This window comes from Triticum aestivum, chromosome 3A, assembly GCF_018294505.1.
Source record: "Triticum aestivum cultivar Chinese Spring chromosome 3A, IWGSC CS RefSeq v2.1, whole genome shotgun sequence".
Taxonomy (NCBI): domain Eukaryota; kingdom Viridiplantae; phylum Streptophyta; class Magnoliopsida; order Poales; family Poaceae; genus Triticum; species Triticum aestivum.
In genome coordinates, this window is record NC_057800.1 from 707,188,042 (window position 1) to 707,192,902 (window position 4,861).

The 4,861-nt window shown below is 47.9% G+C and overlaps 1 long non-coding RNA gene across 1 annotated transcript; it reads right to left on the reverse strand.

Annotated features, from left to right (window-relative positions):
* Positions 1-241: 241 nt before the first annotated feature.
* Positions 242-1,471, reverse strand: LOC123059306 (uncharacterized). The gene is made up of 3 exons (XR_006427413.1): positions 1,098-1,471; positions 918-1,015; positions 242-468 (listed from the first exon to the last, which is right to left on the reverse strand). It is a non-coding gene; the product is annotated as an uncharacterized lncRNA (long non-coding RNA).
* Between the last annotated feature and the right edge of the window lie 3,390 nt (positions 1,472-4,861).

Here is a 4,861-nt window from a genome sequence, read left to right on the forward strand (position 1 = left end):
GCGAGTAGCAGCGCAGAGCGGTGCGGACTGCGAATGCTCGAGGGCGACCCATGCCGCGGTGGCTTGGCCATACCCCAGGCGGCAGCTAGCAGCGGTTGCGCCCAGCCGGGCGACAGCAAGTGCAGACCTAGGCGACGAGCGTTGCTGCACTAACACAGGCACATGCACACCCCGCAAACTCTCATCTCCCAGGCAGTCTAATTTCCCTATAAAAAGTAGGCTATAGCACTCTGAGATTCAGTGAATTAATAATACACATGCTAATTTGGGTAGTAGATAATTGCCATGGGCACTGGGTAGCAACGCTAATCAACGCAAAATCGATTTGGTTTTCAAGTGAAAAAAGAGATGTACGTTACGGATGGAGTTGAGGAAGACTTTTCAGCGGCAGCCATCATCCTTTCCTTGGGTTGATTTTTTCATGGTTTTTAGATTGGCCTGCCTAGGCTTTTCTTTGTAGCTCCGCCACTGCAAGGAAAGCAAGAAATAGATAAACTGACCAGAAGCCATTGTCGCAGATGGACACACAAGCAGTTCTGACAGAGAAATCCAGAATAAACAAGCATGAGAACCCCTAAAAATCATTAATAAATAAGATGGAGTATGGTGTCTAGACAGTATTCTGGGAAGAACAAGTATTATGTACCAAGTGAAAAGCAAGCAAGCCATTCCCCTGGACGTAGGAAGACCAAAGGCAAGACAAAGGGGTGGATAGAGAGATGAATCTTGCGACATGTAAATTGGAAAATCTGTCTTAGTCGCGCGCAACTTGTATCCTAAAACACATCTAGAACTCAGTTACTGAACTAATCAGAGATGGTTAAGAATGTGTAGGTTTTATTCCCATATTACTGGATTTTCTTGCACTGTCGTACTAATAGCCAACATCGTCGATGTTGTCTGTGCTCTGCACTCACCATCTAATGAAATCGATGCGGTCGGTGCCGTGGTCGAGCGTGAAGGACTCATTTGTGTTCTGCTCCGCCTTGCAGCTAACCATCCCCATGAGACCGACCTGCAGATCCCCATCCCGAATACGAAACTATGTAAGCACTCAATCCCTGACGAACAACCAAGATGGGTGACTCCTTACTCACAAGGGCTCTCCGTCGGATGGAGCTGGATCCGTGCCCGCCGCCGGTGACCTCGGGGACTTACAAATTTGGCTGCCTGCCCCACCGCGATGACCTCGGGGGCTTCCAAGTCCGGCCGTCAGTCCCGCTGCCGCCACTGCCACCTCGGCTTGAGGGGTAGGACTAGGGGAGATCTGAATGGAGATGGGAGGGGAATGGTGGGGAGCGGCCCGGCGCGGGGTGGTTCAGCGCTGGCGACGGTGGAGCGGCACGGGGTAGTTCAGCGCCGGCGCCGGTGGAGTGGCACCAGGAGGATAGGTGGAGTGGCGGCGGCTGAAGGTTGGTAGGGAGGAGCTGGGAGAAGGGTAATTAGGGTTAGGTTGGCGTGGACTCTGCAGTTAAACGGGTCGGCTCGAAAATTTCAACACCCCGCGCTGGCGACTTAAAATTTTCTTTTGCCGCGCGCGCTCTCAGTTTTGGTTTCTTTAGGGTTGATTGCATTCGACTGAACCGTGGGCCAAACAAATGGCGCATCAGCTAGAACCATCCATGACGGTCCAAATGGTATATGAAGAAAAAAAGTCTAAGCCCGACTAGGCACAGCTGGTCGATCCGTGACAGTTTTTGTGCAGTCTCTCAAAGTTTGTCATAAAGGGGCTACTGTTTTCAGGCCCATTCGTATCTTGCTTATATGTGACGGTTTTCATGACGGATCTCGTGAACGTCACCAGAAATCCGTCATGAATTAACACATTTCTTGTAGTGGGTGACGCTAGGGTTATAGAGATATTAGTATGCGGTAACCCGAAAGTTGTTCGGAGTCCCGGATGAGATCCCGGACGTCACGAGGAGTTCCGGAATGGTCCGGAGGTAAAGATTTATATATGGGAAGTCTTGTTTTGGTCGCCGGAAAAGTTTCGCGCATTATCGGTATTGTACCGGGAGTGCCGAAAGAGGTCCGGGGGTCCACCAAGGGGGTCCACCTGCCCCGGGGGGTGCACATGGGCTGTAGGGGTGTGCGCCTTGGCCTATATAGGCCAAGGGCACCAGCCCCAAGAGGCCCATGCGCCAAGAGATAAGGGAAAGGAAGAGTCCTAAAGGGGGAAGGCACCTCCTAGGTGGCTTGGGGAGGATGAACTCCTCCCTGGCCGCACCCTTCCTTGGAGGAAGGGCCAAGGCTGCGCCCCCCCCCTCTCCCTTGGCCCTATATATAGTGGGGGGAAGGGAGGGCAGCCACACCTAAGCCCTCGCGCCTCCTCTCCCTCCCATGACACATCTCCCTCCTCCCGCAGCGCTTGGCGAAGCCCTGTTGGAATCCCGCTACTTCCACCACCACGCCGTCGTGCTGCTGGATCTCCATCAACCTCTCCTCCCCCCTTGCTGGATCAAGAAGGAGGAGACGTCGCTGCTCCGTACGTGTATTGAACGCGGAGGTGTCGTCCGTTCGGCGCTAGGATCATCGGTGATTTGGATCACGACGAGTACGACTCCATCAACCCCGTTCTCTTGAACGCTTCCGCGCGCGATCTACAAGGGTATGTAGATCCACTCCTCCCTCGTTGCTAGATGACTCCATAGATAGATCTTGGTGACACGTAGGAAAATTTTGAATTTATGCTATGTTCCCCAACAGTGGCATCATGAGCTAGGTCTATGCGTAGTTTCTATGCACGAGTAGAACACAAAGTAGTTGTGGGCATTGATTTTGTTCAATATGCTTACCGTTACTAGTCCAATCTTGATTCGGCGGCATTGTGGGATGAAGTGGCCCGGACCAACCTTACACGTACGCTTACGTGAGACCGGTTCCACCGACTAACATGCACTAGTTGCATAAGGTGGCTGGCGGGTGTCTGTCTCTCCCACTTTAGTCGGATCGGATTCGATGAAAAGGGTCCTTATGAAGGGTAAATAGCAATTGGCATATCACGTTGTGGTTTTTGCGTAGGTAAGAAACGTTCTTGCTAGAAACCCATAGCAGCCACGTAAAACATGCAAACAACAATTAGAGGACGTCTAACTTGTTTTTGCAGGGTATGCTTTGTGATGTGATATGGCCAAAAAGATGTGATGAATGATATATGTGATGTATGAGATTGATCATGTTCTTGTAATAGGAATCATGACTTGCATGTCGATGAGTATGACAACCGGCAGGAGCCATAGGAGTTGTCTTTATTTATTTATGACCTGCATGTCAACATAAACGTCATGTAATTACTTTACTTTATTGCTAAAGCGTTAGCCATAGTAGTAGAAGTAATAGATGACATGACAACTTCAAGAAGACACGATGATGGAGATCATGATGATGGAGATCATGGTGTCATGCCGGTGACAACGATGATCATAGAGCCCCGAAGATGCAGATCAAAAGGAGCAATATGATATTGGCCATATCATGTCACTATTTGATTGCATGTGATGTTTATCATGTTTTTGCATCTTATTTGCTTAGAACGACGGTAGTAAATAAGATGATCCCTAATTAATAATTTCAAGAAAGTGTTCCCCCGAACTGTGCACCGTTGTGACAGTTTGTTGTTTCGAAGCACCACGTGATGATCAGGTGTGATAGATTCTAACGTTCACATACAACGGGTGTAAGACAGATTTACACACGCGAAACACTTAGGTTGACATGACGAGCCTAGCATGTACAGACATGGCCTCGGAACACAAGAGACTGAAAGGTCGAGCATGAGTCGTATGGTAGATACGATCAACATGAAGATGTTCACCGATGATGACTAGTCCGTCTCACGTGATGATCGGACACGGCCTAGTTGATTCGGATCATGTAATCACTTAGATGACTAGAGGGATGTCTATCTGAGTGGGAGTTCATAAGATGAACTTAATTATCCTGAACATAGTCAAAAGGTCTTCGCAAATTATGTCGTAGCTCGCGTTTTAGTTCTACTGTTTAGATATGTTCCTAGAGAAAATTTAGTTGAAAGTTGATAGTAGCAATTATGCGGACTAGGTCCGTAAACTGAGGATTATACTCATTTGCTTCATAGAAGGCTTATGTCCTTAATGCACCGCTTAGTGTGCTGAACCTCAAACTTCGTCTATGGATGTTGCGAACATCTGACATACACATTTTGATAACTACGTGATAGTTCAGTTAAACGGTTTAGAGTTGAGGCACCAAAGACGTTTTTGAAACGTCGCGAAACATACGAGATGTTTTGAGGGCTGAAATTGGGATTTCAGGCTCGTGCCCACGTCAAGAGGTATAAGACCTCCGACGATTTTCTTAGCCTGTAAACTAAGGGAGAAAAGCTCAATTGTTGAGCTTGTGCTCAGATTGTTTGAGTACAACAATCATTTGAATCGAGTGGGAGTTGATCTTCTAGATGAGAAAGTGATGTTTCTCCGAAGTCATTACCACCAAGCTGCTAGAGCTTCGTGATGAACTATAATATATCAGGGACATATATGATGATACTTGAGATATTCGCGATGTTTGACACCACAAAAGTAGAAATCAAGGAGCATCAATTGTTGATGGTTGATGAAACCATTAGTTTCAAGAAGGGCAAGGGCACGAAGGGATACTTCATGAAACGGCAATTCAGCTGCTGCTCTAGTGAAGAAACCCAAGGTTGAACCCAAACCCGAGACTAAGTGCTTCTGTAATAAGGGGAACAGCCACTGGAGCAGAATTACCCTTGATACTTGGTAGATGAGAAGGCTGGCAAGGTCGATAGAAGTATATTGGATATACATTGTGTTGATGTGTACTTTACTAGTACTCCTAGTAGCACCAGGGTATTAGATAC